Source organism: Poecilia reticulata, chromosome 2 (assembly GCF_904066995.2).
Source record: "Poecilia reticulata chromosome 2, P_reticulata-male-v2, whole genome shotgun sequence".
In the NCBI taxonomy this organism is placed as follows: Eukaryota; Metazoa; Chordata; class Actinopteri; order Cyprinodontiformes; family Poeciliidae; genus Poecilia; species Poecilia reticulata.
The window spans coordinates 41,081,569-41,093,558 of record NC_088831.1 but is presented as its reverse complement, the minus strand read 5'-3'; the positions used below and the strand labels follow the sequence as shown (position 1 = coordinate 41,093,558).

Genomic DNA, 11,990 nt, shown 5'->3' with positions numbered 1-11,990 from the left:
GGGAGACTTTGAGGAGAGGAAAGGAGTAACACTGAGCTCAGATAGTTCACACAGAAAGTTACACAGAGGTTCACAAGGAGGGCTTGACATTACCACATGGGTTAACATTCACTGGGAACCAGCTCCTTACATCCAGTGTATGATGAGGCTTGAAAATGTGTAGATGTGCAGCATCACCTGCAAGGAACCAGCTCTCAGTCCAGCAGCTGGCTCACCCTGGCGCCCTCTAGTGGCTACCTGCTGGGAGTGTAGAGCCACAGAGAAACACGACACCTCACTTTCCTGACACTATTGACATCTTAAGAAATGCACCTCCCAACAGTTCAATAATTTTATAACAGTAGGAGCCATAAAATATTATCTGTACCATGATGTGTCCACTAGGTGTCACTGTGGTTGAACAAATATATGTTGAAACATTTGTGCAGGTGAGAGGTTAAAAGCAGTTTGATGATCACTTATTGGGTGTTTTCCTAACGTAAGAGAATAATTTATTATCTTGTGTTATTCTCTTCTAACATAAAAGAAATAACCAAAATGCACAGAGAACAGAAACAGACAAATAACTTAGAAACTCAACAAAAGGAATTAACTAATTTGGAAATAGCTTTTTAACATAATAAACCTGTAAATGATCCGAAAACAAAGAAAAGAAAACTAAGACATGTGAAACAGCCTGATGGCCTTAAATGCTCCAAACTTCACTATCTTCAAAAGTTTGTGAAGCAAACAAACGTTTGTGCTGCAGTAACCAGCACTAACATTTGACTCCATTCTAGCCAAATCTGAAGACCTCTCCTGGGGGACTTTCCTTCATTGACTGCAGACTCTTTTCTGTAAAGATTATTTTAAAAACTGAGCAAACACTGCAAAGCACGGGTAAAAAGTGTGGCTTACCGCTGGTATAACCATCTTACTTTTCAAATTATCTTTATAAATCTGAAATCTCTTATGTATCAGAAAGATCAGAAAGTTGATCATTTTTCATCAATTTTAAATTTATATGTTTTCCTATGAGTTTTGATTCCATGATATTTTAAAAGAAGAGCTTTAAACTTTAGGAAACAAAGATCAGCTTGATAAATCTTTATTACTGTGTTGTAGATGTAGCCGGGTGGTAAATTTTGGTTAAATAATTGTACTGTTTCAAAGTGTTGGTTTTTTTTTATCTTTCGGCAGCAATGCTATTAAGTGATTTTTGTTTCAGTTATGTAATTTTATTTCCTATGTGTATGTTTTTAACATTTAAATATGTTCAGGTAGTTGGTCTCGGGTGCTGCACATTTTGACCACCAGAGAGCAGTGTTTCAAAGTGATTACCGTTTCCCAAGACGGGGCAGGAAATGGATTTTGTTCTCTTCCGGTGTTGTTATGCTATGTGATGAACTTGGACGTGAACTGTATGTGATTTATCTGCAGGTGATAGTTTCAGCAGAAAATCGGTAAATATATACATCACTTGTTGAAATATGTCGGTATGTTCTCATTTATGTGATAAGCAGTCAGTATTTTAATAAGATGGTGTATTTCTGAAATGGATGGTTCCATTTACTGCACGTGAAAACAAGATGTCCGATCATCGGTGTGCTCCAGCATTAAGAGTGAACTAAGACATTACTGTCGAATGTAAGTGTTGATAAAATAAGTCATATCACAACTCCATGCGCTCTAAATCAGTGTGGTGTAATGCAGCTCTCTGTATTTTGTTTGTGCAGCCAGAGGCCACTGCCGTATTTCTATTTATTTTCTTTTACATATTGTATTTTCTTTTTGTGTATTTTCCATGTTATTTTGCAGATCTGCCACATTTCATGAATATTTACCTAATGTTTTGGTAGACTTATGTTATGATTTTTGAACAATAGTAAGTGTAGTGACCATTTGTCCCAAAACTTAAATTCAAAATCAACTCAAAACTCAAAGGTGATCAAAACAAAAGTGAATCCAACTCAAATAGTCACCTGATGCACCGTGGATTCTGGTTTACGCAGCACAAAAGATTAAAAAGTCAAAAATCCAGTTATTTTGCAATTCAGGCAATAGGTTACAGGCTTCTGCTCCTATTCCTGTACCTGTTCTCTGACTAAAAACCGATGTGACTGATAGGCTGGTAAAATACGTTATGACCACCCACGTGCATAATAAGCTACCTAAAACCCACCTATTTATACCGTGAAATACCCACATCCCAACCTGAAATTAATTAACTAATTAAGTGAATTCCTAATCAAAGAACTTGTTCTAAACAGCAAATTAAACAAAATTCTAATTATAAATCAACTAGAAAATAAACAAATAAAAATAAAACAATTTAAATTCTAAGATTTAACCAAAAGAAAAAAGGGGAAAATAGCTCCTACAGTAAGGAACAAGACAGGTTTGTTCAGTTTGTTCCAACTGATAATAAAATGTACTGCACATTAAGAACCCCAGTTATTGTGTCCTGTGAGGCTAAGTATTTCCCGGGCTACATAAAACAAACAAATTCCCCTCAAGGGAGTTTCTGGTTTGATTCACAGTGACTTCTCTGGAAATGCAAAAAAATAATAAAAACAGGAATGTCAGAAACTGGATCAGCAGGTCCAACACACCCATGCACAAATGTTTCCTTCTCATCTTTGCCAAACCTGAGATCAACTCTACAGGCTCTGAATGAAACTAGTCAAGGTTATTTATTATTTGTGATCAGAGAATAAAATATTTTTCTACTGCCGTCTGAAGAAATGTACCACACCCAACCAAAACAACTAATCAGAGCCTGGATGATGATCTTTGTGTTGTCAATCTACCTTGTAAACATGCTGCTAAATGTGCTTATCCACTGTTGCCAGGGGCCATGCTAACTAGCCTTAGCATTCATGAGAGGCAGGGACGTGCAGAGGGGGTCTGGGGGTGCTTGAGCACCTGCCCTTTTTGCTCCTTGTCCCCAAGTGCCCTTTTGGTCTATTTTTATTTTATTTTATTCTTTTTGTATTATTATTTTCTAAGCCCTCTTCTGACACATAACATGTACTAAAATTATTTATTTATTTATTTATTTATTTATTGCACAACATAAGCCCCCGGTCACCTTGCAGAGTATGCATTTCATTTTTTTCCCAATTATTCAATGGAGGAAAAAAAAAACTAACCTCAGTTAAGTAAAATAAAATTGTAATCAAAACTTTTGTAATTGTAATGATTCCTTTTTTAAAAAATAATTTTGCTTAAAATTTTTGTATTTTTTTTAAATTAAATAACAAATTTTTGTCTCGTGAACTTAAAAAGTTATTTGCCAAACATACACTTTTATTTGCACACAGAAATCTTTTATTGCGATTTTGCATCCTGCCCACAATGTCATGTGAGAATCACAAGCAAAACTTTGAGTCATACAAAAACTTAGAATATCAAAAAAAGATTTCTGACATGCACAAATAAGTTTGTTTTGCAAAAAAAAACACTTCATGAGACAAATGTGTGATTTAAATGCTTAAAAAAGTATTTTTAAGCAAAACTCAGTAGGCTTTTATCATGGTAAAATGCATTAACAATTCAATATTTGCTTTTGTTTTTTTTGTTGTTTTTTTTTTCGTTTTTCTGCAGTTCCACATTAAAGTTTGATGCAGCTCTGCTTTCCTGAATGGACCGTCTTCATCTCCACTGCAGCAAACAGGCAGCTCTTTTTTATAGATTACAGTCCACTAAAAGGTTGCTTTGTGCCCTTGTTTATATTTTAATAGTGTAATTCTGTAAAGGCAAAATATGTCTGGTGGTCTAGCTCTGATTTACATATCTTGCTAAATTGCGGGTTTGAATATTGCAATACTTTCCTATTACAAAACAGACCTGCAGAAATAAATTACTAATAAAATATCTTACATATGCATAGTTGTATGCTGTTTAGAGATGTTCGTTAGCTTTGTTTGTATATCTCACAATTTTGTAATTTATCATTGTTTATTAAACTCTTAAAGCTGTGTGGCTTTGTTAATATTCTGTCCTAGAATGCGGTTAGATGTGCCCTTTTTTTTTTTTTTTTGAGCACCTGCCCCTTTAGTGGTCTCTGCACGGCCCTGATGAGAGGCTCTGCTGAGGAGGAGAAGCTGTTGTGTAGCAGAGAGAAAGGGGGGATAGGTGCAGGGAGAACAGAAGAGAAGAAATAAGTAAAAAATGACAGCTGAATTAAACTATATGGAAGACCTTAACAACATTAATAAACAAACCATAAATTATCAGAATGAAAACAAATGAAAAAGTAAAAAACACCAGCAGATTTCAGATCATAACAGAAAAACTCTACCAGAATAATTATTGGATCGAATAAATACGAAACAATGTGGCGTCAGAATTTGTGGACTGAAGGTTTTTCAAATGTTTGGGAGACCAAGATCAGTTTGATGACTCTACTTCATCAATGTTCATTAAAATACCATTTTCCCCTCAGGCGAGTTTGTTTTTATTCAGTGAGTTCTCTAGAAATGAAAATAAGGAAAGAGCACCAGTAACTGGGTCAGCAGGTTCAGCACACTCACACACAGTCTTGCTTGCCAAGATCTGTTTCAACCCCAACAAATGAGAAAAACTTTTTTTGATACACTGAAGTATGGCTGTAGAAAATACAGACTCTATAGGTCACCAAATAAGAGTTCAAATGATTCATGTTAATCAGAAGCATTTATACAAATAATTTTGCTCTAAAAATTCAGTGCAAATTAATAAGTTGTTTTAACAGAGATCATGAAGAAGCAGAATGAAATCACTGAGATGCTTGCAAAATAGCAAAGACTGTCACTCCTGCCATCTGTAGAAATCCCTGTTTTTGTGGAGATCCTTTGCATTTTAGGTCCTCAAGGCTTTTGAGCAAGGAATGGAAACAAAAGTTACATATGTCACTACGGTTCTATGAATCCAGGATGACCGCGAGCGGGCGGTGCTGAAAGCACTGAATGTTCCATTAGTGCATGCGCTGTTCGAGCAATAATGTCAACAGAGTCACACCTGTGACACATCTGATGATCAATCAGAGGCTATATTGATAGCGATTTTTTGGTATTATCATTTTGTTGTTACTTTAGTTCATATTAAGTCTAATGTTAGTCAGGTTAAAGTGTTCTCTTCTTTAAACTGTATGTGTGAACTGACCTAGAAGTCACAGCTGCCTGTTATCTTCATGTGAAACAGTTTGACCAAGATTTGAACCGGGCTCAGATCATGGGTCAGATGTTAAATTGTTTTACGACCTTTGCTCTGTTTGGGTACGATGTTTTACGACCTCAGCTGTTTCCTCTGCTGTCTTATCTTGCCTTTCCTCCCTCTTTGAAGTTTGATAATAAAAGACAAGCTGTATCCAAAGATTGGCAGAACACACGGTGAGCGGCTTGGAGGAGCAATTTACTGTGCTTTCTCCTTCTGCAGAAGTTCGGCTAAAAACTCATATACGTTGTCTGTGGTTCTCTTTTTCCATGTAGGTTTCAGAAAATACCTAACAATATAGCATGACGTCATCCGAGGTTCTGTTCCTACAGAATCTTCTCGCGAAAACGCAAGGATTCTGAGTGACAGAATCTCTGGCGGTCATCCGGGATTCATAGAACCGTAGTTACATACGTAACTTTCGTTCTATTTTATCCCTACTGACCGCCAGAGGGCGGTGCTGAAAGCACTGAATGACTAATACCAGCGATGTCACAAGGAATCCTGAGCACAAACCTCACTGAGAAGGCTCAGAGGACCCTTGTGAAAGAACCTGGTCTAGAGGATAAGGGGAGGTCACACTCACATTGTAAAATCTAGTGAATGTGCTTGGAGAAGCCCATGATACAGCAGCACATAGGTTCCAGTGGAACTCCTCTCAAGGCTGCCCAGGAAGTGGAAACACTCCTGAGAGAGTGTGCCTTCACGCCGGCTGGCCGGGCCGGTGTAGGTGTGACAGATGATATCCACAATAGGAGACGCTGTGTGGAAAGAGGGCAACCTAATCTAGGGCCCCCATAACACAAGAACAGCTGGTCTGAGCATCTCATAGCAGCAGTGGCTGCAATATACGCCACCAACAGCCTCACTGGGCACAGCAACTCAGAACCATCGCCAGCTTCCCCTGCCGTAGACTGGGGAAGCTGGCAATCTGCAAAGGGCGAAGTGACAGCAGGCCAAGGGTACAACCCGAGTAACCATGTTAGTTTGCTCAGCAGCTGCAGGAAGGCAACGCAAGGAAGCTGCCTGTCCAGCCTGAATTGACGCAGGCTGGACGTCAATTCAGAGGGTGAATGTCATTCACCCTCTGGACAAATGGGTTGGCTGTCATGGGGGGAGCCAACCCATTTGTCATCGGTTGGCTCATGGGGGAAGAATCCAGAAGCAACCCAAGAAAAGTGGTTGCCTGCGATGGAACCAGACAGCTCTTCAAGTTCATTTTGAGGCCCCCCGGGGGCACATAAGCGAGCAGGCGACTCATATCGCTAGATGCATGTTCTCGACGGGGTGCAGAGAAGCCGATCGTCGAGGTATGGCAGAACCTACATGCCATGGCCCTGCATAAGAGAGAGGTCTGGCCAAGGGTGCAATCAAGGCAGTCCCTGCCCCAGGAGGGCCCTGGCCAAGGGCTTGAGCTTCCACCGGGTCGGTGATGATGGTCAGCCTGACCCAACGTGAGATGTGAACCCACCGCCGTAACTGTAGCCAGTAACCATGGGTCAGAGTGGCAACCACCCATGGATCCACAGCGAGAGCAACCCTGTAACTAAGCTGCTGATGAAAAAAAACATCTGATGACTGGTCTGGCGGCCTCACTTCCTCTGCCCACAGCGCCTGGGATCCTGGGGGGGCGGCAGCCAAGGTCTGGCCCGGGTGTGCCTGGTCGGTTGGCGGACCGGCTCACGAAAGTCCCTGCTGGGTCTCTGCTGCAATCACGAGGGTAAGACCACCAGGCCGAACAGCTGAAAGCTGGGGCCAGCTGATGGGCACCTCCGATTATGAGGAGGGGACCTACCCCTGCCGAGGCCTGAAAGTCGTAGCCTAGTCCGCCACTCAGAAAGGGCAACCCTGAGGTGCGCCAAGGAATTGCCAAGGTGGCCGGCATGTGCTCCGGTATTCCGAGTTACAGAGGAAGCCATCTGTATGTAATACAACAATGAGCCCGCGGGCACCGAACATCACCATGTAGGGCTTCATCCAGAGACACAATGAGCGAGGCAACAGCAGGTTTGACCGCAGGCATGTGATCCAAGCCTGTCTGGACCAGCTCATGCGAATGTAGTGGTATAGAAATACACCTAATTCCACACAGGTGGTTGTCAGGTGAGAAGTTCTGGTTGTTAAGGTGGGCGTGGTATAAGGAGTTGCAGCATTCATTCAGGATGTGTCGTCTTTGCTCTCCCACTGTGTGGCTTGCGTCCGGTGGACTCTGGCAGTGGAAAGCAACAAATCGCTGGCTGGTACAACAAAAAAATCAACATTACGTGCTCAAATTAATGACCCAATAACGATAATAATCTCAGTGATTATTGTTTCAACAAGGTGTTGCGCGATTCTGTGTGTTTCGGTTCCATTATCAAAATAACGAGTAGAGCAGGAGTTTAAAATTAACTAATCAACCACTGCTGTGTTCGGGGGAGCGCTTATTAAATAATCGCAAAATAAATATCAAGCCTGCAAACCTAATAACGGACTGGTTGTTATGTTTTTAACATAATCTCAGGTCGGCTTGTGGAGCGCAGGAGGTTGCCATAGCAACGGGTGTGCTTAAATGACAGAGAAAGACGGAGAATAAAAAGGTGCGAGTGGTTTAGAGCTGATCCCCTGTTCAGGTTGTTTTACCTTTTTTTTACTTTTGTATTGGCGCATCACAGCCACTGTAGTTTCTGAACGTTCAATAAACGACAAACTTGGACTAATTACCTCATTCTTTGTGAATATACGTCATTCACAACAAACATCAAACACGGTAAATATGTTTCATTAAGTATCTAACAAACAAATGGCTTCTACCATGATAATTATCTGCAATTAAATTAATTGTCTGACATACAAAAATAGTTTGGTGCTTTGAGCTCAGAGTCTGAGAGGCTTTTCCTTTATCAAACAAATTTGTTTTGCATCTTATTTAGTGGAAATGTTGATGTTGATGAGATTTTCTCCAAAGATAATAACCTTTTTCAACCTTTATAGCTCCACTTTTGAAAATGAGAAACCAACATTCACAAATGACATTGAAATAAAATCCAGTCCAACATCCGGTTTGAGGTGATTCCTCTGGAACCTGTTGGAGGAAAAATATCCCATCTTCAGAAAATGAGCTTTAACCTAACAGAGCTCTGTGGTTCCTCCTGTCAGTGTGTGAGTCAGGGTGAGGAGGCGCCATGTTAGGAAGAGAAGTGGAAGCTGCAGGATCTTCAGAACAAACAAGTCATGATGCTAGGCTTCTGATTATCCCTCTGTCTGGACACAGGATCAATAGAACCAGTTTAAAAGCTAAAATAAACGGTTATATACCAGACATGGAAAACTGGGATCCCTCTGTGTTTTCTGTTTCAGTTCTGCCTGATTGCTGTAGGTGAAGTGTATTGGGGCTCGTCAGCCACCCTATAAGAAGCAGCAAGCTGGAGATGCCAGATCCCTCCTTCTGTTTGTCCTGGGCCTTGACCTGTGATCTTGTTGAGAGCTGACTGTGTGTGGGAACTGAGCTTGCTGTGAGCAACTGTGTGAACAATTGTCCAAGACGTGTTTTTGTTCAGAGGTGGAAGCTGGTAGGGGTTCTCTGCCATTTTTGTTGTGAACTGTTTTCTCCTGTTTTTTGGTTAGTAAGGGAGTTTAGGTTTTGTATTTTCTTTTAGTTCTTCTTTAGAAAGTGGTTGTTTTATTTTATAGTTGTAAGGGGGTGTTTTGTTTATTATTTTGGCCTTGGAGACCCTGAAGCATAAAGCTCCCTTGTGTTTTTTTTTTCTCCTGTAGTTTTAGCAGAATTGTAAAATAAATTATTGTTACTCATCGACTGTTCGGATTACTTTGTGTTTTATATTAAAGCCCAGTGCCAGAATTTATTTTAGGGTGGGCTTGTAACAGCTTATACATTATTTTTAAGAAGTTGTTTCAACACAATGAATGAAGCTGGGTTTATTGATGAGCTTGAAAACTCAACCAATATGAGGATTCTTGTTTCAAAGTTGCCTTTTAGACTTTGACAAATGGCGACTTATTGTGGTTGACATAGCAGAAAAGTACGATCGTAGAGCAAAGTTTAAATATCTTCTTGAATTTTTGGAAAAACAAACAAAAGCTGCGTTAGATCCTGTTTTTGGAGAAGGCCAACCTGCAAAAGAAAATATGGCTTTAAAACCATAAAATGTTCCTTTTAAAGCTAAAAGCAGCAGTTTTGTCACTTCTGTTGCTGTAGTTTCTAAACAGAGCAATGACAAACAGGTCCAGTTTAATCATGAAGATGCAAAGGTGGTTAAAACTTTGTGCTTATTGTATCATAGAAATCATTGCATGGAAAAAAAGTGATTCATTTAAACAGAAAGCCAACAAAGAAAAGGTGACATTCATTAAAAGTAAAGGTATATATATGGTTTGGCTGCTTACAGAAAGGGCATACGAGTAAAAACTGTCCACAGCGTCTAACATGCCTCACCTAAAGTCACCCTACGGTTCTGCATATTGAACCAGCAGAGCAGCAACGTCAAACAGTTAAGGCTGAGAGAAAAGAGTCACCAGTCTCAAATGCTCTTGTATCCTTGGTAGCTACACTGGGGTCGGGTGTAATGAGTGTGCTCTGTCAGTTGTCCCAGTAAAAGTAAAGTTGGAAAAGGGGACAAAGATTGTGGAGACTTATGCCTTTCTATATCCAGGCCTTTCTATATCTACAACATTTTGTACAGAGGCTTTGATGATGCAGTTAAATGCGTCTGGAAAGAAAGTGGAAATCATGCTAAAAACCATGGGTCAGGAAAAGCCTGTAAGTAGCTATAGATTACCTGGTTTGGAAGTAGTTGCTTTAAAAGAAAATGAGTACTTGAAGTTGCCTGATGTATATACTCAACAATTCATTCCTGTCACTAAAAATATTATTAAAGAGGAAGACTTAAGAAAATGGTCTTATCTAAAAGGTGTTGAGATGACACCAATAGATGCTGGCATTGGGCTGCTCATTGGTGTAAATTCTCCCAAAGCAATAGAACCTTGGAAAATAGTTAACAGTGAAGGTAGTGGACCTAATGCTGTGCTAACACGCCTTGGTTGGGTTGTTAATGGTCCACTCAGTCAGGGTAGTGAAGAAAATGGACATGTTGCTGGTTCTATTCTGGTGAACCGTGTCTCTATAAGTAGTTTGGAAGAAATGCTGGTCAGTCAGTACAACCAGGATTTTATAGAACACCAGTGCAATGAGCATACTGAAATGTCTGTAGAAGACAAACAGTTCATGGACATTATGTCAAATTCAGCAGTGATTAAAGAAAGACCTGTCCATTTGGAAACTGATCCAGAGGTTAAAGATCATATCCTGACATGTGCAGCTATGCTTGAAGAAGTGAGTCCCACTACTAAGCTGCTAATGTACTTTTCCAGTTGGACAAAGCTAGCATCTTCCTCCTCATGTCTCGATCGTGGCAAGAGTTTAACTTCTCAGGACGTGGTGGAGTAGCAGGTGTTTGGCATAACTTAAGTTTTGGACTTGTGGCTTCAGGTAATGTCGCTACTGAGCGGCTGGTGAAACTAGCGTAAGTGAGGAGGGTTTAATACGATCATGCATTTTACATGACAGGTGGCAACCCCAGTCTATACTATACAAATCTGATTAAGATTAGCGCCTAAATACGTTCTATTTCCAAAACAGAAACAAACTACATAATGTTAGCCAGCTAACAAATTACTATTGCTAGCCTAGTATATCAACTAACAGCTAGAAAAAAACCAAAACACGTACCTTCGTAGTCAAACTGGTGTCAATCAGCGAGGAATTTGTCCAGTTTAGATTATGTATAGATAGTGGATGTTAGGATGTTAAACGGATGTTTGACGTCTTTTGAAAAGGGTCTATAAGGCTCTCTCCGAAGAGGACTACAGCGCAGGCATTAACAATCGATCTGCACACGGATCGTTCTCTTTCCTGTTTATTGACCAATAGAGAGCTGGACATAGAAGGCTATGGAGGACCAAAACTGACATAATAATAAATAAAATAATAAATATATAAATAAAAGAATAAATATGTATCTAACATAATAATAAATAAAAGAATCAATATAAAAATAAAAGTAGAAATATATAAATAAAAGAATAAATATATAAATAAAAGAATAAATATATACTTTGTTTTGATTTTATTACTTCTCCCTTTTCCGTTTGCTGTATTTATTTCTGTATTGTTTTCTGTATTTATTTCTGTATTGTTTTCTCGCTGCATCGTTATGTTAATGAGGTGGGCTGCCTGCTATGTCCAACTCTCTATTGGTCAATAAACAGGAAAGAGAACGATCCGTGTGCAGATCGATTGTGAATGCCTACCTACTTGGCGCTTTCGGCCTCAGTTCAACAGTCCTCGGGAAACTTGACTGAAAAATTCACGAATATTAATTATCTTAAAGATATAATAAAAGGTAAGGTTAATAACAGCATTTAAGTCTTAGATAGCTGTTATTACTCATTGTCAATTCACCATTCTCTCACTCTGTATAAAATAAACAGACTCCGATCGGAGAGTAAACCAGCTTGCAGCAGCTTTAGCCACAGTTAAGAAAATATACACCACCCTGTCAGTGCTGTAACGTTTAGAGATTCACTTTATTTATCAACTTTAATAAAACAGCATTTAAGTGTTAGATAACCGTCATTACTCGTTGTCAATCCACCATTCTCTGACTGTGTAATAAACTTATATCCATCCTTTTAGATGTGTCTCTACTTCAACACACCTGAGTCAAATAGTACGGTCATCAGCAGGACTCTGGAGAACCTGCCTGCACTGAGGAGGTGATTCAGCTATTGGATCCAGGTGTGTTCTACCAGGGAAA

The 11,990-nt window shown here is 39.7% G+C and overlaps 1 long non-coding RNA gene across 1 annotated transcript; it reads left to right on the top strand.

Moving 5' to 3' along the window:
* Positions 1 to 1,379: 1,379 nt before the first annotated feature.
* Positions 1,380 to 3,866, top strand: LOC145554251 (uncharacterized). Its single transcript, XR_014090283.1, has 2 exons — positions 1,380 to 1,626; positions 3,586 to 3,866. It is a non-coding gene; the product is annotated as an uncharacterized LOC145554251 (long non-coding RNA).
* Positions 3,867 to 11,990: the final 8,124 nt, after the last annotated feature.